Source organism: Pongo pygmaeus, chromosome 21 (genome assembly GCF_028885625.2).
Source record: "Pongo pygmaeus isolate AG05252 chromosome 21, NHGRI_mPonPyg2-v2.0_pri, whole genome shotgun sequence".
Classification (NCBI taxonomy): domain Eukaryota; kingdom Metazoa; phylum Chordata; class Mammalia; order Primates; family Hominidae; genus Pongo; species Pongo pygmaeus.
Genome location: NC_072394.2, coordinates 19,004,608 through 19,031,762, shown reverse-complemented (window position 1 = coordinate 19,031,762; position 27,155 = coordinate 19,004,608). Strand labels below are relative to the sequence as shown.

The window sequence follows — 27,155 nt, the reverse complement described above, 5'->3', positions numbered from 1 at the left end:
GGGACTACCATCCAAATAAATCACTTTCACTTGCATAATCTTGTCAGGGTTTTCTTCTATCAATCTAGACAGTCACCTTTATGGAATATGTAATATCTACAGAATCACAAATGATGAAGAGAAATCAATGAGGTGACGTAGGAGATGGGAATTCCAAACAGGAGAGTCTGGACCAAGACACGTGGGTGGGAACCATTCTCAAGTTCCATATGAGATGGTGATGACCTTGGCATTTTAAATAACCCCATCCTCTGAGCTCCAGTTCAAAAGCAGCATAACTGTGGCTCGACATGAAATTTCTCAAATGTACAAAGTTTCAAGGACAGCAGACTGCTGAGGCATCTCACATCATGGCAATGACATGGAGTCAGACTACATGGGTAAAAATCCTGATTCTTCCATTTACAAGCTGTGTAAATTTGACATATTTCCCTAAACTCTCTGTGGCTCAGTTATTTCATCTATAAAATGAAGACAGTAATAGCACCTACTAAGTAGTTATTATGATGTTATAGCATGTTACTGAGCATTATGTTCATTATTAGTGTTAGCTAGTTTTTATTTGTGATTATCTCAGTGATCTCTGAGAGGAAAATTACATGGGGAAGGGGACTCAGTCTTTATCCTCCAGGACCTCATGGCCTTGTGGGTGACAGAAATAGATACACAAGTAAGAACGACCCTTAGAGGAGGAGAGAAAATTCCTCTTGTGCACAAAAAAGTGCTATCAGACTCCAAAATCAAAAGGGTCACACCTGGCTGGCTACATGGACCAGAGAGGGATTCATAGACAGGGTTTGTGTAGACCTAAACCTGAAAAGCAGGTAGCAGTTGTGGAGGCAAAGATCTACAGTGGAGTGGGTATCTACAGGTAAGCATTTGAGAAAGAATTATGTGAGCCTGGACAGTTCTGTGTCTGGAGAACATCAGAGTCCAGTTTCTCTAGGGGCCAGGCTATGTCATGGGCAAAAGCAAGAGTGCAGCCACAGAGAGCAAGATACCAATGCTTCATGTGGGAGGGGATATGAGTTTCTAAACATTTTAGAACCAGAGAAACAAAATCTGAGGGTGGAGACCAGAAAACCAGTGAAGACTTCACTGTGGATATCCACATCAGACCCCTCTAGCGAAGATCCAGCAACGTGGGAGCTGAGAAATAAAGTGAGTCTTCTTTCCCATTGATTGCAGATAGTTCTGAGAGGAGAAAGCAGGTTCTCACACTCTTCTATCATGTTACAAAGCCAATTACCACCTTTTTTTTTTCCATAAAATACAGAATCAGCATGACTATGTAATCACATGAGGTTTGTAAAGGGTGTGGCACAATGTCCTATGCAGAATGGCTACTGACAGACACCTGGCAGTGGTGCTGAAGATGATGATGGTGATGAGAATGGTATGCTGGAGATGAAACTGGAGATGGTGATGATGGTTTTGAAGGTGATGATGATGGTATGATGGTAATGCTGGTAATGGTAATGATGGTGATGGTGTTGATGATGATAGCGGTGCTCATGATGAGTATAATGATGGTGAGTATACTGATGGTGATGGCAGTAGTGGTGATGGTGACGTTGATGACAGCAGTAATGTTGATATTGTTAATGGTGATGGTGATTGTGATAATAGTGATGATGGTGGTGGTGATGTGGTTATAATGGTGGTGATGATGGTAGCTCTTGTAGTAATAATAGTGGTGATGGCAATAGTGGTGAAGTTGGTGATAGTGATAGTAGTAATAGTGGTGGTGGTGATGATGATGCACAGAGATGGTGGTATTGATAATGATGGTGGTGGTGATGATAGTGATGAAGACGGTTATAGTGGTGTTGGTGGTAATGATGGTAGTGATGGTGGGGATTACGGTGGTACTGGTGTTGATGGTGATGATCTTGGTGGTGGCAGTAATGGTGACAGTGATCATAATAGTGATGGTGATGGTAGTGATGATTATGGTGATGGTGATGATGATGGTGATGACCATGATGTTGAGGTGATGGTGATGGTAAACATGGTGGTGATGGTGATGGTGATGATGCTGGTGATGATGATGGTGATCATGGGGGTGGTATCAATGTTGAGAGTGGTAAAGATAAGGGTGATAGTGGTAGTGATGATTGTGGGGATGGTGGTGGTGATGCTGGTGATAGTCGTTATGGAAGTGGCAATAGTTGTGAAGATTATGGTGATATTGATGATATAGTGGCGATGGTGGTGATATGATATTTGTGTGAAAAGATAAAGCTCTTTGGTGCAGAATAAAATCAGGAAGGCAGAGGAGCTATCATTAACAGTTTTCCTCTGTTTGTAGGCTCATCAGATCTGGACTCAGGTGAATCTTGTCTTCAGACACCTTGCCTTGGATGGGAAACTGTTTTTCAGTAATAGATCATGTGTTCTTCCTAACCACAGCAGCAAAGGTGGTTTTTCCATGGTATTCATGCCGCCGACTGACTAAGTTGACCATGAAAAAGAAGGAGATGAGTAGTTTGAGAAAGGGGCAGGAAGCAAGAGAGGGAGCACCAGGAAATGTGTGAGGAGGCAGAGTGGAAGAGAGGATAGATACCAGACATGTCCACAGGGGGGTCCACATGTTCATTGTCACCTGCCTTCAGAAGGTCCGTGTCTTCTGAGAGAGTCAGTTCTGGGCCTGTCTCTCCTTCCTGGAAATATCCAGCAAGGGCCATGGGGAAAGCTGCAGAAACAGGAGGCTGTGCCATCTACTGGCCATCGCTCTGATCAATAAAACCCCACATGCCCAGGTAGCCCAGGGCAGTGAGGACAGAGCCAAGCAGATGGGCCTCTGCAGAACTCGTATGGCCCTCAGGGAGTGCTTAGTTTACAAAACCCCTTTCTCCAAGGCAGATGCTATGACAACCCCAGGATTACCTTCAGAGCTTGCTTCCCAGGGTGAGGCTGGAGTAGAGGCACCCAAAGGGCTGGTCATCCATGGGTGAATGCTTCCCTCTGGTGGGCACTGTAGTGAAGTGGAACATGCAGAACCTAGAGGTTCTCTGCAAACTCATGAACTGAGAAGGATTTACAGGGCAGGTGGCTGTGGGCACAGGAATTGCCTTGTAGCTTTGTGGCTTATCTGCCACATTTGAGCATTTTCCTTGTGATGTGTTCATCTTCACATGTGATGTTTCAGCATATCATTCCCTCCTTTATCATGGGTGAGGAGGTTGCCAACTCTGCAAGCCTCTTCCCACTTAGTTCCTGTCACATACTCTCCATATCTTAGGGCCCCAAAGCCCACCATTCCTGCCAACTCTGACATGGCTCAGGCATCCTTTTCAGACACCCCAAATGGCATGCACACCTGTGCATAAACACATTCATAAACTTCAGAGTACAATGGAGTTTCTACAAGCTCTCGATGAACACTCATATAAGTGACTTTGTTCTGGAGACCAGCCATTGTCAGTTCCTTTCCTCTTGACTGCCCCTGAGTGCAAACAGTGAGTGTATCAGGCAATGGACTTCCAAGCCTTCCTCACCCCTGGGGAAGTAGAGCTCACGTCCAGCCAGCAACTGCTAAGCACTCGGCCAGGTTACTACTAAGAGAGTATCTGCTGGATAAACAAAGAAAAGCCCCCTGAGGAGAGTTCTCTCTCTCTCTCTATCTTTCTCTCTCTCTCTCTCTATCTCTCTGTCTCTTTCTCTCTCTCTCCCCCAACCCTCCTCTCATGCCCTGTGACCTCCTCCTGTTCCGACTCCTCACCTTTCAGGTGTAGTGTGGGACAGGATGTGTAGGGCTATGGTGTCCACCTTTCACTCATGAGCCATGTGCCCAAGAAAAAAAGCCCAAGGAATGATGGAGAAGATGGAAGGAAACCACCTGGGCCCCTGCTGAGGATGCTGCAACTCTCTGAACACCACCCCCACAGCCTTTGTTAAATAACCAGTGTCATCGTGGGAGAGGCGGCAAGTGATTCTCAGGACTCCTGCTACCTGCGGCCAGGACGTTCCTAGGAGCGATGGAGCTGACACATTACTTAGTGTCAGTCCCAGAGCCAGGGTGGCAAATGAAGCTTACTGTGTGACAAGAACATAATTAAGCTGAAAGTTACATGACCTGACACTTTATCCTCAAACTACCTCCTACTTATTTTCTTAAGAGTACAAAGGGTTTCTGGTGCCTGCCCAACCTTCGTCATCAGGTGGATCAAATGAAATTACATGAGTGAAAATATTTCACCAAGTCCAATACAGATGGACACTTTGGTTTGCATTTCACTAGGGATGAAGAGGGGAAAAAAAGACGCAGCTGAGTAAGAGATTTTTGGGAACAAGTAACTTTCCAGATGAAGCATTGGTTTTCTTCAGCAGGTCTCATGGGTGTGAAAACATTGGGATCATCTGTTGAAGGGAGATATCCAATCTCCTAGACAAAAATGTTCCAAACTTTCACAGACCTAACACCCACTGTGGTTTAAAAGTCAGGATATTTGTGGTGTGGGTCCTGACTCCACGATCTCTTGGTTAGGGTTCCTGTGAACCAACTCAGATGGAGATTCACAGGCAAGAGCCTCACTGAGGCATGTGCTGGGAAGCCAGGGGCCCTCCCAACACTTTGAGAGGCTGAGGTGGGCAGATGATGAGGTCAAAAGTTTGAGACCAGCCTGACCAAAATGGTGAAATTCCGTCTCTACTAAAAAAAAAAAAATACAAAAATTAGCTGGGCCTCGTGGCACATGCCTGTAATCCCAGCTACTCAGGAGGCTGAGGCAGGAGAATCACTTGAACCTGAGAGGTGGAGGTTGCAGTGAGCCAAGATCATGCCATTGCACTCCAGCCTGTGCAACAGAGTGAGACTCCATCTCAAAAAAAGTGGGCATAGAATGCCTAGGAATACAACTTACAAGGGAGCTAAAGGATCTCTTCAGGGAGAAACTACAAACAGCTGTTCAAGGAAATAAGGCAGGACATAAACAAATGGAAAAAAATTCATGCTCATGAATAGGAAGAATAATATCATGAAAATGGCCATACTGCCCAAAGTAATTTATTGATTTAATGCTATTCCCATCAAGCTATCATTGATTTTTTTTTGGAGAATTAGAAAAAAAACTACTTTAAATTTCATATGAAATCAAAAAAATCCCACATAGACAAGCCAATACCAAGCAAAAAGAACAATACTGCAGACATCATGCTACCTGACTTCAAACTATACCACAAGGCTGCAGTAACCAAAACAGCATGGTACTGGTACCAAAACAGAGATATACATCAAGGGAACAGAACAGAGGCCTCAGAAATAACATCAAACATCTACAACCATCTGATCTTTGACAAATCTGACAAAAAAAAAAAAAAGCAAAGGGAAAGGATTCCCTATTTAATAAATGGTGCTGGGAAAATTGGCTAGCCATATGCAGAAAACAGAAACTGGGCCCCTTCCTTATATCTTATAGAAAAATTAACTCAAGATGGATTAAAGACTTAAATGTAAAACCTAAAACCATAAAAACCCTAGAAGGAAACCTAGGCAATACCATTGAGGACATAGGCAAGGGCAAAAACTTCATGACTAAAACATCAAAAGCAATTGCAACAAAAGTCAAAATTGACAAATGGGATCTATTTAAACTAAAGAGCTTCTGCACACCAAAAGAAACTACCATTGGAGTGAACAGGCCACCTACAGAAAGGGAGAAAATTTTTGCAATCTATCCATCTGACAAAGGTCTAATATCCAGAATCTACAAGGAACTGCAAGATAAAACAAACCCAGCAAAAAGTGTGCAAAGGATATGATGAAACACATCTCAAGACATTTATGCAACCAATAAACACATGAAAAAAACTCATCAGCATTGGTCATTAGAGAAATGTAAATCAAAACCACAATGAGATACCATCTCATGCCAATTAGAATGGCAATCATTAAAAAGTCAGGAAACAACAGATGCTGGCGAGGCTGTGGAGAAATAGGAATGCTTTTACACTGTTGGTGGGAATGTAAATTACTTCAACCACTGGGAAGACAGTGTGGTGATTCCTCAAGGATCTAAAACCAGAAATGCCATTTGACCCAGCAATCCCATTACTGGGTACATATCGAAAGGATTATAAACCATTCTACTATGAAGACACATGCACACATATGTTTATTGCACCACTATTTACAATAGCAAAGACTTGGAACCCAAATGCCCATCAGTGATAGACTGGATAAAGAAAATGTGGCACATACACTATGCAGCCATAAAAGAGAATGCATTCATGTCCTTTGCAGGGACACAGATGAAGCTGGAAACCATCATACTCAGTAAACTAACACAGGAACAGAAAAACAAACACCACATGTTCTCACTCATAAGTGGGAGTTGACCAGGAAGAACACATGGACACAGGGAGGGGAAAATCACACATTGGGGCCTGTCAGAGACTGGGGGACAAGTGGAGGGAAAGCATTAAGACAAACACCTAAAGCATGTGGGGCTTAAAACCTAGATGACAGGTTGATAGGTGCAGCAAAACACCACGGCACATGTACACCTATGTAACAAACCTGCACATTCTGCACATGTATTCAAGAACTTAAGTAAAATTTTTAAAAGTGGGCATAGGACATAAACAGGTATTTTTCAAAAGAAGACATAAAAGTGGCAAACAAGCATGTGAAAAAATGCTCAACGTCACTAAATATCTGAAAAATGCAAATTGAAATCACAATGAAATATCATTGTACACCAGGGAGAAAGGGTGTTATTAAATGTCAAAAGACAGCAGAGTGCAGTGGTTCATGTCCATAATCAGAGCACTTTGAGAGACCAAAATGGGAGGATTGCTCGGGGACAGGATTTCAAGACCAGCCTGGACAAAATAGTGAAACCCTGTCTCTACGAAAAATAAAAATGTCTTGCTATGGGCCTGCAGTACTAGCTACTCAGGAGGCTGAGGCAGGTGGATCATTTGACCACCGAAGTTTGAGGCTGTAGTTAGGTATGATCGTGTCACTGCCTTTCAGCCCAGGTAAGAGTGTGAGACCCTGTCTCAAAAGAAAGTCAAAAAACAACTGACATTGGAGAAGATGTGAGGAAAAGAAAAATATTATGCACTGTTAGTGGAAGCATACATTAGTGCAACCCCTATAGATAACTGATGATTTCTCCAACAACTAAAAGCAGAACTGCCCTGTGATCCAGCAATTCCACTACTGGATAGGTACCCCCTAAAAAGAAATCATTATGTAAAAATGACACCTGCACTTGCATGTTTCTTGCAGCACTTTTCACAATTGAAAAGTCATGGTATCAATGGACAGATGGACAGTTGGATAAAACAAGGTGGTTTGTGTGTGTGTGTATGAATAATACTCCATATATATATATACATACATACATACATACACACACACACACACACCATGGAGTACTATTCAGCAACAAAAATGAATGAAATTACGTTTATTTGCAGCAACATATATGGAACTGGAGGCCATTATCCTTATTGAAGTGATTCAAACTGAAAATCAAAAACTGCATGCTCTCACTTGTAAGTGGGAGCTAAACAATGGGTACTCATGGACATGCAGAGTGGAATGATAGAGAGTGGAGGCTCAAAGATGGGAGAGTGGGATGGTGGTGAATGTGAAATAGCACCTAGTGGATATAATGTGCATTATCTGGTAATGGGTACCCTAAAAACCCAGATTTCACCTCTCTGCCATACATCCACATAACACAACTATATCTGTACCCTGAAATCCATAAAAATAAACAAATCCCCCAGGTTAGACATACATAATTAGGCATTTTATTGTATGTAAATTCTACCTCATTCAAGGCAATTTTTGAAAATCAAGTGAGTTTTCAACGTAGTGCACAGAGGGCCAGCGCCGGCAGCACGGCTCCCTGAGGGGAGGAGCAAGAGACCCCCGTGGGTTCCCACATTCATCCCGCGGCTGCTGCTCCATTTCCTGACACCCCCACCACCTGCCAGGAGTCTCCCTGCACCTCCCACTGGGCCCCACCCACAGTTACCCTGAGACTCCAGGTCATTCCCTTCCCTGCTCACACCCCCTCCAGGAGCTTCCTCTTCTTGGAGCAGGCATGCTCAGCCCTGTTTCAGGGCCTTTGCAATGGCTGTTCCCGCTGCCTGGAGCTCTGTTTCCTGTCTAGACAGGGCTTCTCACCTTTCCAATCTCCCTGACCAGGGTCCAGTGGCTCCATCTGTCTCTATCTCATACTCTTTCACTTCCAACAGAAAGACTAATTTCCTGCTATTAATTATTGATTATCGCTTTCTCATCCTCCTTACCCTAAGGAGCAGAACCACTGCCACCAGCCACATGTGGCCATGGGTCACTTAAAATGAGGCCAGTCCAAAATGACATTTGGTCTAAGTGTAAAAAAAAACACAGGGAATTTCAAAGACTTACACACATTCAAAAGAATGTAAACTATCTCTTTAACAACTGTTCCCATGTGTTGAAATAATATTTTGGATATATTAGGTTAAACAAGAAATATTATTAAAATCACTCCCTCTGTTTCTTTTTCCTTTTTTAACGTGTCTACTATAAAGCTGAAAAGTGCTCATGGGTTTGTGTCGCATCTCTGTCCGTGGCTCTGTCACCCAGGCTCCCTCTCCAGGTCCTAGACCACCTGGTACCAGGAGGAGCTGGTGAAGGGTTTGTGTATTGAATAATGAGGACTCATGAAAAAAGAACCTAATGACCTTTTGCAAAACATTAATTCTTTTATGTCTGGCAAAGAAATTCCCCAGAGCAGGATGTGGAATAAGCCTTCCAGGAGCTCCTGAAATCATCTCTCTGTTTCATGGATTCCCAGACAGTGACCAAGCTCTCACTGATACCTCTGAAAACTGAAGATCCCAGGAGGGCCCTGCACTTTTCCCTTTTCTGAGGAAACAGGATGTCATGTTGCTTTCACAGCCCAGGGAGCAGTGTCCCCTCTCTGGAGACAACTGTGAGCCAGCTTGGGAGCAATGGGGAGAAGGGGCAGGGCTGGAAAAGGGGTGGGAGTGAGGAGAGTAGTGAGGAGGAGGAGGAGATGGAGGAGCAGACTGGGGGATGGAGAGGCAGGGGCACAGGGGCAGGGGGAACTTAGGCAGGGAGGGAAGTTATGGGGGGTGGGGGGGACGGGGTCGGGTAGTAGTGAAATGAGAGATGGAGAACAAGGGGGCTGGGCAGAAAGAGGAGGAGGAGCCAAGGGCAGGCATGGAGTGGGGTGGGCTGGGGCTGCTGAAGCAGGATAAATGCACAGCTGCCTGCTGGTCTGGGCTCCCTACCTTAGGCTCTCACCCTCATCTCCTGCAGCTCCAGCTCTGTGATCTGCCTCTGAGGAGCCCATGGCCTGGCCCCTGTGCACCCTGCTGCTCCTGCTGGCTGCCCTGGTGGTGGCCCTGTCCTGGAGCCCTGAGGAGGAGAATAGGACAATTGGGGTGACATCTATGACACACACCTCAATGATGAGTGGGTACAGCGTGCCCTTCACTTCGCCATTAGCCAGTAAAACAAGGCCACCAAAGATCAGTACTACAGACGCCCGCTGTGGGTGCTGCAAGCCAGAGAGCAGGTGGGTGCTGCCGCCACACCTAGGGATGCCATAGCCTCTGCTTTGCCCCTCTGAGAGCATTCCCAGCAAATCAGCACTGACACATTCATGATCTAAGGCTCAGACTCATTCAGCTTTCCCTGACAGTCCACTGATGGCCTTCAAGCCCAAGGACGCTCCCGGTTCATGAGTGCTTGAGTTCAGCTTTGTCATGTCCACTTGGCCACCTTTAACCTGCAGCAGCCACTGGGTCTGTGCCATGATGTTAGCATTTCCCAGGGACCAGCAGGTGTGGATGGAGACTGTGCGGACTCTGGGTGGGCTTGGTGCTGCTCAGGATGAGATAAAGGCCATGTGGCTCGTCCTCCTCTCTGACTCCTCTCTGCAGGGGCCACAAAGGAACCTGGCTCCTTGTCCTGCAAAGCCCTGCTTCCCTCCCCAAGTCACGCCCCGGGTACAACCGCTTAGGGCTACCAGCCTTGACCCTCAGACTGGCTGACCACCTCCTGCAGCCCAGGACTGCTGAGTTCCTGCTGGGGTGGAACACACCTGATGACCCTCCCTCTGCCAGCTGACACAGAGTTAGACTCAGCCAGTGAGGACAGCAGTCACCCAGCAGAGTGGAGGAGGGAGTCAGGTCAGGAGGGAGATTCAGCAGGGCTACCAGGCCCAGCTTGACGTGCATCCCATGGCAGAGCAGCAAACAGTGACATAGACTTTAGAGCTCCTCCACCTTCTCTTGGAAATTCAAAGGAGTCCAGACCAGCCCCGTTTCTCCCCCTGCAGCCATCAGCTGGTGCTCTCTGCCCGCACCTGAGGTGCATTCTCTTGTGTCACAGTTCCTCCTGGCCTGCACGTCTCTCTGAAGTGTGACAGTAACTCAGAGTGAAGCAGTGGATGGTGTGAATTATTGGGCCCAGGATCCTAATTTACAGATGGGGAGACTGATGCCCTAGAGAACACACAACTTCCTCTTGTTTCCGCAGCCTGGTTCCCCGGGCTCCTTCTCCTGTGCTTTTCCCCAGTTCTGACAACTTGCGCCTCCATGATGCCCTGTGCAGGGAAAGTATTCAATTCTCTTCTGCAATAGCAAGTTTAACACAAGTAGGTGTGTGACTCTAGAAATAATGGAGCCAAAAACCCACTCAGAATGGAGGCATTAGAGAGGAAGTCCCTTATTGGCCTAAAACAACCACTCAGAATGGAGGCATTAGAGAGGAAGTCTCTTATTGGCCTAAAACATCCACTCAGAATGGAGGCACTAGAGAGGAAGTCTCTTGTTGGCCTAAAACATCCATTTGTGTGAAGCTTCTCATCTCCTACTGATAAATGAGGGAATAAACAAATCTGAGTTAAATGGAGGAAATAAGATGCTCAATGGGCTGAATGCTAGAAACTGGAAGTTAGCTGAAATTTCATCACCAGATGACAGCCTTCCTAGAAGAAATACTGTGTCCCTGTCCCTTGGGTCAGCAGAAGTCAGTTAATCCTTTGCACTGGCACAGAGAAAACAAGTTACCAGGGAGGCCTGGGGCATATCACCCCTGTCAGCTGGCAGGAGGTGACTGTGTGCCTTGCAGGTGGCAGTGTGGGCAGCTCATGAAGGCAGGAATGAAGCCCCAGGCAACTCCAGTGGCTCAGTCACAGTGAAGTGCCTGTGTGTGCATGAAACTGATGGAGAGCATTGTCCCTGCATCCTGCTCTTTCCCGTGTGTAGGTCGTGGCTGCGATGAACTAAATCTTTGATGTGGAGATGGGGCAAATCATACGTGCCATGTCCCAGCCCAACTTGGAAAAGTGTCTGTTCCATGACCAGCCAAACTTCAGGAGGTATGTGCATGATGTGGGTCAGGGGACAGTTGTGCGCTGCAGAGGGGTGTGTGTGTCTGTGTGTGCTCCTTCATATGTTTTGAAGGGTATGTGTGTAAGCGCATCGGTATGCCTAGAGCAGGGCATGCAGGCATGGGTACATTTATATGAGGAGATGCATGTGTGTTTATGCACACATGGGCAGATGTGTGTTGGGAGAGACATGAATGTGTGTACATATGAAGTTATATGTCTTTGCATGTACATGTGAGTAGGTGTGCAGGTGTTGTGTTGCTCATGGAAAGGGGCATGTGTACACACACTTGTGCAAGTGTGTGGGGGAGGTGCATGGGAGTGTGTGTGTGCGTGTGGTTGTGTGGGGGAAGTATGGACGTTTGTGCATGGAACCATGTGGGTGAGGGTTGGGGTGAGTTCATGTAGATGAATATGTGTGTGCATGTAGGTGGGGTGGTGTGGAGAGGAGTGATGGATTTGATTTGCTAAGAAGGCTTTAGCTTGGGAATGGGGCTACAGGGAGCTCCACCTTGTGTGCTTAGGGTTGTTGCCTGCTGAACCCTAGGAAGCAGCTGCAGGGCTGGGTGCTGGGCATGGAGATGGGGCTCTGTCTAATCCCAGCCTCAGGCACCTGCCCACAGCCACAGCCACTCTGAGCACATTAGAGGGACCTAAAGGCCTGTTAGCTGTAAAGCCCTGGACCTGCCCCGCTCACCCAACACCAGCCTCTCCAAAGACCTGCTTGTTCTTGTGAGGTCTCCAAGCAAAGAAGACCCACACTCCCTTTCTCGCCCACTCTCTATGCCCCAGCTCTTTGAAGGGGAACTGCCCTGCCCTGGCTTCCTACTTCTGGCCCCTCATATTACTGGCCTAGGCACAGGAGGTGGAAGGAGCTGGGGGCAGTGTGCTGCCTCCCCCTGTCCTGCACCCTTAGGGCTCCCGAGACCTTGCACAGGCAGCTCCTCCCAGGCTGTGCTGGGGCAGGAACCCTGCAGGCTGGAAATGGGGGCAATGCCACATGGTGAACTGGAGCCTTCCATCCCCACCTGGGAGGGTGAATGGAGTCATCACTGCACAGTTTGGTTCAGTGTTCTGGGTCTCAGCAGGAGCAGGTGGGGGCACAGTGTCTCACCTCCATCCATCCTTGCCTCCATCTGATGCCTCATGCCTGGGCATCTCTTGCTTTAACTGCAGCCCACACTGATAGTCCGTCTGTCTTTCCTTTCACAGAAACAGTTCTGCTCTTTCCAGATCTATGAAGTTCCTTGGGAGGACAGAATGTCCTTGGTGAAATCCACATGTCAGAATGTCTAGGGGTTTGTACCAGGCCAGCTGCACAAACCACCTCCTACTCCCACGCCACTGTAGTGCTCTCACCCTTGAATTCCTGGTTTCTGCCGTGGGGGAGGTCTCCTCTGAGGGTCTGCACCAGGAGACAGGCAGAGAAGACATCAGGAGGCTTTTCTTCACAGCAGGTGTTTCTGCCCTGGCTCCTTGCTTCTTACAGCCCCGGTGTATGGTGCACATTCCCTCTTCTCCTGCAACTAAACAGTAGCATTGTCTCCCTCTGAGTTCTTGGCTGTCCAGAGCTGTGCAAACAGGAAGGTTTTTGGCAGACCCTTTATGAAGCTCTCCTTGTCCACCAGCCCCCTCCTCCAAGTCTGACCTCTTCCAAAGGGAGCAGCCCAGGTTCTAGTGTGAGAGTAGTGCCTCCTTTCATCAGTTCTATGTGGGTGTGCCCTATGCAGGGAGGTCATATCCTATGCTGGACAAGGAGGTTGTGCATTACACTGGGAGGTAGTGCCCTGTGCTGGGAGGCTATGTGCTATGATGAGAGGTGGTGTCTTACGCTGAGAGATGGTACCCTATGCTGGGAGGCTGTGTCCTATGCTAACAGGTGGTGTCCTATCCTGGGAGATTGCGGCCTATGCTTGGAGGTTATGCCCTATGCTGGGAGGCAGTGCCCTGTGCTGGGAGGTTGCACCCTAGGAGCATTGTTCACATTCACACCCACTACCCCTTTCTCTGGACTTGGATTTAAAGGAATTCGTCATGTCAAGCTTAACATAAAGTATGTGGAAATTAAAACATTCAGGACTGTAATACAGTGGACGCTCTTCAGGTTTCAAGAAGGACATTTTCATTAATAAAGAACATCACTTCGTTGTCACTAGCATTCCAAAGAACAGTGGGTATTTCTGCCCTGAACAGGAGACTATAGTCCTAAGTCACACAGCCCACCCTGCACAGTCCCCTTTGCCATTTCAGGGTAGAGGGGGGGCAGCCTCATGGCCGGTGCCCTGGGCAGGGCTCTCCAATACCTTCCATGCTCAGAGTCACATTGAGCAAGGGCTGCTGCCATGAACACCATGGAGGGCAGGGGCGCAAAATATTAAGAGGAAATCCACCCAAATTTTCCAGAGGCCAACCCCCATGCACCACACCTAGAAATCCAGAGTGGGAAACAGATGGACAGGGAGAGTGGAGAGCATCTACATCAATTTCATTTCCACTTGGACTTGATTTTACAGAGGTCTTTGGGATCTGGAAAGTGAAGCACCACCCAGGAGGCCATGACTTGGGGGGACTTGAGTCTGAGCCTCATCCTCTTGGTGGTGGGCAGGTGTAGTCACTCAGGCTTCTGGTGGGAGAGAGGGGTTGCATGCAGAGTAGGAGGTGCTCAGAGTGGTGACTGGGGTAAAGTCATCTCTGCAGGGAGTTGCTCATAATTTTCTACCTGAATGGAAGATCTTTGACACAAGCAACCACCATCAAGACACACAATGAAGAGAAGATTTAGTGTAAACTAAGCCACTGCTCAGACACAATTCTCTCTCCCTTGAGAAAGTTGGGAGTAAAGTGGGGGCTGTATACTGGGCTCCCCCCAATTTCTCCCAGTGTGTCTGCTCTCTAGGAGGGAGGAAGTGGATAGGGATGCTGAGGGTGAGCAGGTATATCTTCTGAGCCAAATGAATTGCCTGAACTGTGTCCTGAAGCCACTAGATCTTTGTAAGGGAGTAAGACAGGGATTCAGTAGACTGATATTTGCCTACAAATATCAAAAATTTCAAAGTCCATATCACTGAATTTCCATTTTGGAAATTTTGTGCCTTTTCTAAGACTTTCTCTCCCAAAAATGATCTCATAAATCAGTGGTAAAAGATTGAAAATGAAGAGGTTAGAAAGGATTTTGAGGTGATACTGATGCACTCAGAGCATGGCAGGCCTTTGTGTAAAGCAGCCAGTGTCAAGCCTGGTCTGCAAAGTTGACCTAGGTCCTGTGTCCTTAGAACCCATAAAGTCCAGCCAGATGTGGAATGTTCTGTCCATAAACCCCTTCTCTGTAGCTCAGTGCTTCTGTGTAAAGTTGGATAGAGATCCTCCAGGCAGTGGGATGTTCTTCTTACTGATAAGTGAAGTTTCTGACAGCCCCTGACTCTAGAGGATGAGGTCTTCCATTGAGTCAGAAAGCAGTCTTGTGTTGACCTCCTATCTCATCCTGTGACTTAGAATGCCTTAACCATCTGGGAATGCAGCACAGTAAGTCTCAGCCTCATTTTACCCAGCCCCTACTCAAGATGGAGTTGCTCTGGTTCAAATGCCTCTGACATGAGCATGTAGATGGGGTGGTGGGGAACAAATGTGATGAATTTGATTTGCTAAGTGGGATTTAACTTGGCAATGGGGGTACTGGGAGCTCCACCCTGCATCCTTTGAGATGTTGCCTGCTGGACTGGAGGAAGCAGCTGCAGGTTTGCATGCTGGGCAGGGAGAAGGGGCTCTGTCTAATCCCAGCCTCAGGCACCTGCCCAGAGTCAGAAATCAGTCATCAGCCAAAAAGAGGCTGTTTGACATTTCAAAGCTACATCTTGAGAGAAACATTGTGTCCTGCTCATGATGCCACTGGCTTTGTTAACATCAGTCCATCTATCAATGCTGCAGATGAAAGGGCAGATTTGCCCTTCTTAATCCACATGATTTTTACTTCCTCACATGATATTTTTATTAATTAGCTACTGACACATCTCATAATTTCATTCAATGTTTTTATACTCAACTAATGAATCACTATTTGCCTCATTGTAAGACAATTAATTTATCATAGGATTTTGTCATGTATAACAGAAGAATAAATCATTCTTTCCACTAAAAGTTTTGATCACTTGTAAAATTGATGGCACATAGCATCTGGATTCAAAACTCATGCTTGGTCATATTGTGCACATTTTTCTGATTGTTTTCTAATTTGGAAAAGCCTCTTTCATTTTCCTTTCATCTGCAAGCTCTAAGATTTTAATACCTCTAAATTTTCTTGACTTAAAATTGAGGACCTTAACAAATCTTTCTATTGACAATACACACAAACTCAGCATTTTTAAACTCTCATGGTTTTACTGAGCTTCAGAATTATCTAAAAATGTCGTTATGTGCTATATTTATTAGCTCATTGCATGTGCAGGAGGAGTTTCCTGAAGCATGTATTTCTTTGAGCTGTCTTTCTGCTGGTCACAATTTTATATCTGTGTCATGTGGAGCTCCCAGACTTGATCAGGATAAGAAGAGGTGGGAGGTCAGCCCCATTCATCAGTTCTGTGCTGCTTCACAAACATATGTCCTTACTGTGGGTGGTTTCACCACACAGATCTGTGCCCTACAAATATCAAAATCTGAGAAATTCTGTCTCATTCAATTCCTACAAAAAATAAAACAACTGCATGATGCACTAATTATGCTTTATGCCATGTTACCAAATACATTTTCAATAGAATAAAACTTCCTTTTTTGACTAGGGTCAAAAAGAACCAAAACACTCAAAATTTTCCATGTTTCTGCTGGGAATCATTATTCACAGATGGGCTTCTGGCTCCACACATTGCAAACCTTCTTTCCTCTCTGCTAATCACAGGCTTCCAATGTGAGGTGCTGGGGACATTTTCTGATCAAGCTTCTACCCCTCCTCAATGCTTTAGGTAAAAACCAAGATGGTGGTAGGGCCTTGTCTGGGGCCTCTCCTACACCAGGGCAGTTTGAGGCAACATGACTATGCACAGGAGTGACTGGGAACCATAGGAATGTGTTCTCCTCACCCCAGGTTAAATGCATCCCAACTCAACTTCCTCTTAGCCAGATCCCAAAATGCCAGTGTCCACCCTACACCATCAAGAGGGTGGTGAATGGGAAGAAGAAAGCCAGAGTAGAAAAAGCCAATGTTCGTAGCTGACTACAGTGAAAATACCACACATTTTTTACTGTACGAAACATCCAGCCAAGTAAACCTGTTGCTCAGGCCCACTTGGAGCCTTTTGTGGGGTTTTTGAAAAGCTCTGTATTTAGACGTCATTAGCATCATTGAAGATCTTCTGGATTTTTATGAGAAGACTTTACTATTTTTGTAAGAGTGGATGGGCCAAGAGGAAATGGGAAGGAGGCAAATCCGCCAGGCACAAAAGTAGGAAGAGACATGGAGAAGAAGTGAGGGAAGGAGAAACTCATGCAAAGGAAACCTGCACGTGCATCGGGACCTGGCAAGAGGCTTTCCACTGCATGTAAGAAAGGCCCCAATTAAAAATGGCTTGAATGCAAAAGGAGTGCTCTACCTTTCATAGTAAGAAGCCCCTGGGTGAGACGGGCTTTAGGAACAGAACTCCCAGCATCTAGCTCTGCTTCCCTGGGATTCTCTCATCCTTACCTCTCTGTTCATGATGCTTCAGCCTCAAGCTGGTAGCAAGGTGGTTGCCACAGCTCCAGACATCACATCATCAACACCAACATTCAGAGACAGAAAGATCCTAGGGAAAAGCCTCTGTTCCACCCGTCCTTCCTGAATGTGAGTAAGCTCCTCCTATGCACTCCTTAGCTCACTCCTTCTCATGCCTCATAGGCCAGGTCTGGATCACAGGCCCATCTCCTACACCAATCATACACTTAATAGATGTTAATGCATCTACAATTAAAAGATTTTAAGAATCTATAAATACATCATTGATAGTGTCACTAACACTCAGTGAAACCTGTGGATGACCATGGCAATATCCCGGTAATAGCACAAACTTTAACATGATCAAAATGATGTCATCACTAGAGACTGCTCAAATAAATTATAGAGCACACACATGATGGAAGAGTGGTTAAGAATTAGATAGCAATATATGCATTCAACTGGAAATAATTTTAATATATCTTGAATATATTATTTTATTGAAAGCAAGGTATATATGGGGAGTTAATATAAAACTTGTAAAAACAAAGTAAGCACACATGTGTTTGAGTGGCTATAGAGACATTTAGACACACATTTACACATATGGTTATACACATAAACATCTAAAATATGGGAAAGGAGAGAGGCCAGCAGTCATCTGTATTTATTAACATTGAATATCACCAAAGAGAGGTGGTAGGATGGGTACGGAGATGGATAATTTGGCTTTTGCTTTTTTATATTTAGAATCTTTCTGTTCCATTTGAATATTACAAAAATATGTGTGTGTTCTTTCTCCCTCTTTTTTAGTGTCAGCTAGGAGTGTGTGTGTGATGAGATTGCAGGTTATTTCCCCTTGGATCCTCCTTATGTCTCTATTTTTAAAACTAACAAATACTATGGCTGAATGACCTATTGGTGTGGTTGATATGCCCACATATGCCTAACAGCTTATCAACTATGAGTTAATCGGCAGCTTAAATTCAGCAGAAGGTGTTCTCACAGGTGGGTACAGTGGCTCATGCCTGTATTCCCAGAACTTTGGAAGGTCGAGGCGGGTGGATGATTTGAGGTTGAGAGTTCAAGACCAGTCTGGCCTACATGGTGAAATCCCATCTGGCACGTGCCTGTAATCCCAGCTACTCAGGAGGCTGAGGCAGGAGAATCACTTGAACCTTGGAGGTGGAGGTTTCAGTGAGCCAAGATCATGCCATTGCACTGTAGCCTGGGCAAAAAGAGTGAAACTTCTTCCCAAGGGGGAAAAAAATTGTTCTCACATGCTCCCTGATTTATGAAAGCCACTTAGTATTTAATAAGTGTTTCCTTGTTTTTCATGGCACTGAATGTTTTCAGATATATCCTCTGCCAGCTATACTCTGAGCTCCTGGTGAAGAGAAGGTGTCTTAGGTCACATTCCCTAAAAAGCCTTCACCACCGGAGAATACATCACTGCTGTGGACTCAGTGACTGTGATTAGCAAGTCGGCTTTGGCTTGGCTTTAGTGTGCTCGATTTCACCCTTTTTCATTCTCCTATATTCGACTTTCATTGAATGTAAAGAGGAGGTAGCCTGCTGCCCATTTCAGTTGAAAGTAATGGACGTCTGAAGCTCAAGAGGTGAGTCTGCATTTAATTTCAGTGCAAACTCATGGCATTGCATTTACATCTCAGCATCGATTCTTCAACATTAGAATGGTGTACCAGTCACTGATCCCATTAGGAATCAGATGAGTATTGTAGAAATGGTGTGTATGTATGTATAGGCACACCCCTGCACAAATGCACTTGTAACCTTTTAGTACCATGGAGTTTCTACAAACTCTTTGTGGAATCATATTAAGAAACTTTGTTCCAAAAATCACACCAGCCGTTCCCTACTCCCTTTCTTCTGCCTGCCCCTGAGTGCAAAGGCTGAAAGCATCAGCCAATAAACTTCCAGGTCTTCCTCACCCCAGGAGGCATAGTACCCAAGTCCAGGCAATAAGATCTAAGAAGGCAGCCAGGTCATTACAAAAAAAAAAAAAAAAAAAAAACCCTATACTGAATAGAAAAGACCGAGGCCTTGGAAACAAACTTCTCTCTCTCTTTCTCTCTCTCTCTCTCTCTCTCACACACACACACACACACACATTCTCTCTCTCACTCACTCTCCACACCCTCCTCTCACCACCTGTGACCTCCTCCTGCTCCTACTCCTCTTCTTTCAGGCTGTAGTGTGGGACAGAATGTCCCAACTATGGTGTCTGCCTTTCTCTTATGAGCTGTGTGTCCAACAACAAGAGCCCAGTGAATGATGAAGATGGAAGAAAACTACCTGGGCCACTGCTACGGATGCTGCAGCAACTCCGTGAACACCATCCCCATGGCCTTTGGTAAAGGACAAGTGTCATCACGGGAGAGGCAGCCAGTGTTTCTCAGGACTCCTGCTGTCTGCAGCCAGGATACTTCCAGGAATGATGGAGCTGACACATCACTAAGTGCCAGTCCCAGAGCCAGTGTAGCAAATGAAGCTTATTGTGCAATGTGAACAAAATGTATCTGAAAATTACATGACCTGGCTTATTGTCCCCAAATTCACTTCTACATATTTCCTCAAAATTACAAACGGTTTGTGTTACTTGCCTAGCCTTCCCCATCAGGTAGATCCAAAGAAATTTGGTAAGTGAAATATTTCACCAAGACCAATACAAATGGAAGCTTTGGTTTTCATTTTACTAAGGAGTAAGGAGGGAAAAATAGTCCTGCTGAGTAAGAGATTTCGAAGAACAGGTAACTTTCCAGATAAAGCACCATTTTTCCAAACAAGTCTCAGGTTTGAATACATTTGGAACATCCTACCCTCGAATCCTGAGAAGTGAGACATCCAGTCTCCTAGACAAGAATTGCCCCATCCTCCAAACATTCACAGATCTAACACCCACTGTAGTTTAAAAGGCAGGATATTTGTGGTGTGTATCCTGACTCCACCATCTCTTGGTTAGGGTTCCTGGAAACAGACCCAGATGGAGATTCATGTGCAAGAGGTTCACTGAGGCATGTGCTGGGGAGGCAGGGGCATGGGGTGGGGCAGAGGGAGAAGTCAGGCAGGGGTGCAGCTCAGCAGATACCACAGCCAGGCCCATGGAGAGCTCTGCAATGGGGATGGCCTGAGAGCGGTAGCATATTAGGGCAAAAGAGTCAACATTTTGTACCCCCATATAGACCTATTATTTAAAATAGGCAATTCCAGGAGGGGCATGAACTTGGACAAAGCAGCTTCCTTTGACTCAGATCAATGCCCACAGAAGGACTCAGCTGTGAGCCATCAGTGGTCACACTCCCAGTAGCCGAGAGAATGAAGTCTCACTGGTTAAGGGGAATCTGGTGGATGGAGCCCCTACTGAGAGAGTGAGGGATGCCATCTCGAGGAGACTCAGTTAACTCATCTGTACAATGGGAAGAATTATAACTAGGACTACATATGGTCATTTAAGAAATAAGTGAAATTTTGATCCTCTCATGAAGTTATTAGCTGGTTGCTTTGTAGTTTCTATGGCATAGTTGCTTTACAAGGTCTGTAGACTATGTACTTAAGTTTGTTTTTATGGTAGCAGGGATCTTTTGTTTCCATGTGTAGTACTTCCTTAAGAATCTCATGTAAGGCTGGTCTAGTGTTAACAAATTTCCTTAGTGATTGTTTGCCTGAAAAAGATTTTATTTCTCTTTGCTTATAAAGCTTAGTTTGACAGGATATGAAATTCTTGGTTGAATTTTCTTGTCTTTAAAAATGTTGAAAATAGGCTCCCATCACTTCTGACTTGTACAGTTTCCACTGAGAACTTTGCAGTTAACCTGATGGGGCTTCCTTTGTACATTATCTGACATTTTTCTCTAGATGCTTTTAAGATTTTTTATTTAATTGACTTTGAAAAGCCTGGTGACTATAGGCATTGATGATCATTTTATGTAGTATCTTTCATGCGCGTCTGTGTGAAGAGACCACTAAACAGGCTTTGTGTGAGCGATAAAGCTTTTAATCCCCTGGGTGCAGACGGACGGGCTGAGTCTGAAAACAGAGCCAGCAAAGAGAGATAGGGGCAGGGCCGTTTTATAAGATTTGGGTAGGTAAAGGAAAATTACAGTCAAAGGGAGGTTGTTCTCTGGTGGGCTGGAGTGGGGTGGTCACACGGTGCTCAGTAGGGGAGCTTTTGAGCCAGAATGAGCCAGGAGAAGGAATTTCACAAGACAATGTCATCAGTTAAGGCAGGAACAGGCCATTTTCACTTCTTTTGTGGTGGAATATCACCAGTTAAGGCAGAAACCAGCCATCTGGATGTGTACCTGCAGGTCACAGAGGATATGATGGCTTAGATTTGGCTCAGAGCCCTGATAGTATCTTGCAGGTGTTCTCTGCATTTTTTGTGTCTGGATGTCTACGACACTAGCAAGATTAGGGAAATTTTCTTGGATTACCTCAAATATGTTTTCCACATTGTTTATGTTTTCTCTTTGTCTCTCAGGAATGCTAACAATTCAGAGGTTTGGTCATTTTATATAATCTCATATTTCTCAAAGACTGTTCATTTTTTTGTCTGACTGGGTTAGTTCAAAGTACCAATCTTCAAGCCCTGAAATGGAGTGTTTTGTTTGGTCTAGTCTAATAATAAAGCTTTCAATTGTATCTTGAAATTCCTTAAGTGGAGTTTATCAATTACACAGGCTCTGATTGATTTCTTTTTAAAATGTGTATCTCTTTCTTCATCTCCTGGATTGCTTAAGAAATTTGTTTTTGTTGATTTTCAGTATTGTCTTGGATCTCATTGAGCTTCCTGGCAATGTATGCTTTGAATTATTTATCTGTCATTTTTGAGTTTTCACTTTGGTTAGGAACCATTGCTGGAGAGATAATGAGATCCTTTGATGGTGTCACAACATTCACATATTTCATGATGCCAGGATTCTTGTGCTGCTTGTTTCTCATCTGGACACATAGGTACTTATAATTTTTGAAATTATATTCATGCAGACAGAATTTTTTTCTATCTTTCTCCATGTCATTGTTTTTCTTTCCACTTCTACCCCTCCTAGGGTGTGTGACTATAGGGTTTTTCCCTTTGCTTCTATAACCCTATGCACTTTTGTCAGCATGTTTTATATTGGGCCATGCTGTTTGTCCACAGGCCAATAGATGGTGCTTGTCTGTAAGAGTCAGCTGTGGCTGATGCAGGTGGGTATATACTTGATTCTTGTTTACTGGGAGAAGCTTTCTGTTGCCTCTGGCATTGGGCTGATCCTGAAGTGCACCATGGTGTGAGCTCCCTGCTTATCCCTCGATGAGGGGACCAAGATGGGCAGGTATAACTACAGGTGATCCAATAGCAGGTACAAGCACCAGCATTGAGTGGGAGTCCAGTGGGCATCAATTGAGCAGCCAGACATATGCCTAGGCCTGGATGTGAGAAACCTCCTTAGACTCAAATTCTCTGCAGGGGGTAGAATGCCTCAATTCCTCATCCAGGGGAGTCAGTGCTCCAGATGCCTGGATAACTGCCTGAGCATGGAGTGCAGCGGGTGCTGCTACACCACAATCTCTGCACAGGAATGTTGGTGCAGCTCAGGATGTTGTTCCAGGTGAGCAGGTGCTATACATGTCTGGAGGTCTGCCTGGGCATGGAGCAGAGAGGGCCCTGCTTCACCAATGTCTCTGCACAGGAAGGGTAAGGCAGAAAAGGCTGCTGATTTAGGCACATGTGTGCTCTGAATGCCTGGAGATCTACCTGGTTATGGAGTACAGAGGGCCCTGCTACACCACAGTCTATACATAGGAAGGGTGGGGGTGTTTAGGCTGCTGATCTAAGTGAGCAGGTGCTCTGAATGCCTAGAGATCAGCCCGTGTATGGGGCAGAGAAGATCCAGCTGCTCCATGATCTCAAGGAAGAAGTCTGGTGCATCCAGCACCGATACACAGAGACCAGTTCCAGGTACCAAGATGACCTTGGCTGTAAGTCTCATCACCCAGGAGAAATCATGGCTGTGGCAGCCCTCCTCTGGCTCCAGACTTGCAACAAGGGTGAACAGAATTCCAACACCTATTACTAGGGCATTTTTCACAGTCACTGTTCAGTTCTAATATGGAGAACCCTACCCCATTCTAGCACAAGCACTCCAATCTGGCCCAAGACTAAAATGAGTCTGTGGGCAAGCTGCAGGGTCACCTAAGAATGACTGACTTATGAGCCCAGATTAAAAATAGCATACTGCTCTTAGTCCTAGGTCTAAGAAAATGGCAGCAGCTTTTTCCAGTGTCTTTCCCACTCAGAGTGTCCAAGCATCTCCCCAAATTAGCTCCAGGGCTTGGGAGAAACAAAGTGCTCTCCCTTGGCCTGGTTCCATGGAATCCCCAGTGGAAGGGTACATCACAGAGGAAGACTCTCTGCCCCCTCACATTCTGGGACATCACTCACTTTTATCAGGTACACATTGTCATAGGGGCTATTTGCCTACATTCTCCTCCCCAGAATCTGAGGTGTCCTTCAGGATTCCAGTGGATTCCCATTCTCTTTCTTGAGTTAAAACTCACAGAGCTGATCACTGTGTACTATTTTGCTATTTCCAAGTGCTTGAGGCACACCAAAAGCTTCTAATCTACCACTGCGGGGAAAAATGCACAATGTTTATCAGAATCCCTGACCTCTGTCCACTAAATGCCAGTAGCATGTCCTCCCAAGTAGAAACAACCAAAATGTCCTAGAAATTACCAGTGTGCTCTGGGAAGCAAAATTGCCCCAGGTGAATAACTACCAACAGAGGCAATATGGCCTCCCTGTGGCAATGAATAAGCACAGGCACCACTCGGGATTGCTTTCTGAACTGACCACAGATTTCAGCCAATACTTCTAGAGTTGGATGAAGGAAAGTACAAAATAGATCTAGAACTTCTTGTTATTAATACATGAGAAAGTAAGGATAGGCTCTAATAATAATGGAAACATGTCAAGGGAACAGAGGAAGCTGCTTAAAGGAGCTCTCAGTAGCCAACTGTGAGATAATCTACACATTGGAATAATAGTGGTAACAGATTATAACTTCTTCAATAAAATAAGAAACCATGAGTTAGATCTATCGAGAGAAAGAATCTAGGTAGGTAGGTAAGTAGATAAACAGACAGATGAGAAAAGCAAGCTTTCCTTACAGTGGAATGAATGCCATTAAGAAATATAGAAGAAATGATGAAGTGGAAAAAAAATAGTCACAATAATCATAATAACAATTGATTCAGGAAAGAATTATCATTATATGCTAATGGTAGAAAGTAAAAATTTAATAAGAAGTAGAACATAAAGCTATTTTCTAAGTATTGCTCCTTGAAATACTTGTTAATTATATAACAAATAAATTAACTTTAGAGTGGAGAAAGCTGGAAGATGCTATCTAAATCTAGAGATTAATATTAACATCTATCAGCAATTAGACAATGGTATCGTGGCCTCCTGGAATGATGTACTGAGGGACTCAATATCACTTCTATAATTTTCATCTAAAAAATGCATAACCTGAATCAAATCCATTGATGACCCAACAGAAAAAATTTCATTCTACAAAACAGCCAGTTATTGTCAAAAATGACAGGATAACAAAGACAAGAGAGAATGAAGAGCTTTACGAGATTAAAGGAGACTAAGGAAGCTTGGCAAATAAACACCATTGATAAACTGTCTGAACAATAGACTACACAAAAGCATGTATCCACACAAGCTTCATGGTTTTGCTCATTGCGCTGAGGTTGTGTTAGAGAATGTCCTTGTCCTTAGGACACACACACGAAAGTATCTGAGGACAAAAGAGGTCATGTCTGCAATTTGCACTCAAATGACTTGGAAAAACCTATAATACCTTGTACACACATAGAAAGAGAAGGAAAAAGCATGAGATACAATGTTATGATTGGGAGAATTTGAGTGTATACAAGAGCTCTTTATATTACTCTTCCCACTTTTTGTAAGTTTGAAATCACTAGGCCGGGTGCGGTGGCTCACGCCTGTAATCCCAGCACTTTGGGAAGCCAAGGTGGGTGGATCATGAGGTTCAGAGATCGAGACCATCCTGGCTAACACGGTGAAACCCCACCTCTACTAAAAAAAATACAAAAAATTAGCCGGTCGTGTTGGCGGGCACCTGTAGTCCCAGCTACTCAGGAAGAAGGAGAATGGCGTGAACCCGGGAGGTGGAGCTTGCAGTGAGCCGAGATCTTGCCACTGCACTCCAGCCTGGGCAACAGAGCAAGACTCTGTCTCAAAAAAAAAAAAAAAAAATAAATCACTGCAAAATAAAAGGTGCAAAAAATAAAAATTCAAAATACAGCAAATTTCTATGTAAGGATCACCTGGCATGCACAGCCCTGTGTTGTCAGCTAGTTGGGAAGTCATGGAAACACCTAACTTCTCAGCCTAGCATAAATGTGTCCGGGGAATGGCCAAGCCATCGCGTGATGAAGCTGCAGGCTGGCTGGTTACTAAGAACACATTTCACCAGCATCCATACTCTACTGTTCCTTAGAGCAGAGACAGAGTGTGAGATGGAAGGGACTGGGGCACTGGAGAGGATGCAGGGACAGAGGCTGAGAAGGAAGTTCCCTCCACTTCCCCCATATGTTGTCAGCTCACAAGAGATGGCCACGTTCCCCACCTAATCCTACCTGCACCTCCCTTTGCAGTTCAGGGGGTCACTGTTGTTTCCCAGACCCCTTCTTCTATTTCATCTTGAGTTTTTCTCATAAAACACTATCCTGCACATTGCACACCTTCACAATTATTTGGCTATGATTCTGATACTATGTGAACCACACTGGGTGGGAGTAGAAATGAATTCTCTATTAGTAAGAACTCAGCAATTAGTATATAACAAAATGTAGGCCAAAAAAGGCTCTACCAGGCGATACCTTTTGAGCAGCCTGTTTTTATAGAGAATAAACACGGGCTTTTGGAGTGGAGCTTTCCTCATATGGAGGATCCCTTCTGGGGAGCCAGCATTTCCCAGATACCCCAAGAGGAACTCAGGAGACTGCAAAAATCACCCTTGTTAGCAAAAGTTTAGAAAGCCAATGGCAGCACGAAAGCCACAGGCTTCCTGGAAGCATGTGCCATGTCATGGCACAGAGAAGAGGGGTTTTCCTAGATTCAAGGGGGTATGCCAGGATTGATGGAGAGCTGTCTCCTTTGCTGGAACAAAACTGTACATGCATGCCCCCTCTGCCATGTGGCTAGCAACAACTCTCTCCAAAAATTGTAGCATAAACCCCCATTGCCTTTGTGTATGGTCATGGGCCTTGCTTGAGCCTTAACAGATGTGACAAAGACAGAAACCTTAACCCCGCAGATGTGAGACGTGGGTCCTCCTGCTCTCCTCCTCACCATCATGAAGAAAACCTGATCCAAGCAGACACTGCCCCTTCAGCATGGGCCCCAGGATGAAGACACAAGGCAAGCCAGACCAGATCTGCTAAGCCCCAGCCCACCTGCAGGCTCCAGAGCATGAAAGGAACAGTTCCTTGCTTTTAGTCCCTAAGATGTTAAGGGTTTTTCCTGTGGAACAGAAACAGACTCATACATGATTTATTCCATTTTCCACTGTACGCCTTCTCCACTCTTTTCTCGAATGAACTCTTTACTGTCCCCATGACAACCTACATCCCATAAGTAATGAAGCTGCTGGCTGTTAAGAAACAGAAGCTTTAAAAGTTTCCTTGTGGCAAATCCTAAAAGCAGCCCATATATCAGAGATCCAGGACAGCACTGAACTCTTCCCAAATACAAATAAGCGATCCAGGAGGTCTGTGGGGCACAGAATGCTGGTCCTCCACACTGCCCAGGTCCTGGCTCTTTACTGTAAGTCAAGACAGCACCTCGGACAGAAAAGGGGAGGATCCCAGTTCACCCTGTCAAACAGCACCCTAACACTCAAGTGACATGCTGAAGAGAGGCAAAGGAGAATGCAAACGACCACTGAATGGTCTTTCCTTTAGAGCAAAACAGAATAATCACAGAGGCTGGAATCCACTTTTAGCTTTTATAATCTGAGGCACAGGACAAACAACACAAGTACACAGGTAGGACTGGGGGCTCC

At 45.2% G+C, this 27,155-nt stretch overlaps 1 pseudogene; it reads left to right on the top strand.

Annotated features, from left to right (window-relative positions):
• Window positions 1–9,324: 9,324 nt before the first annotated feature.
• Window positions 9,325–12,668, top strand: LOC129022150 (cystatin-SA-like; annotated as a pseudogene).
• The last annotated feature ends 14,487 nt before the right edge of the window (window positions 12,669–27,155 follow it).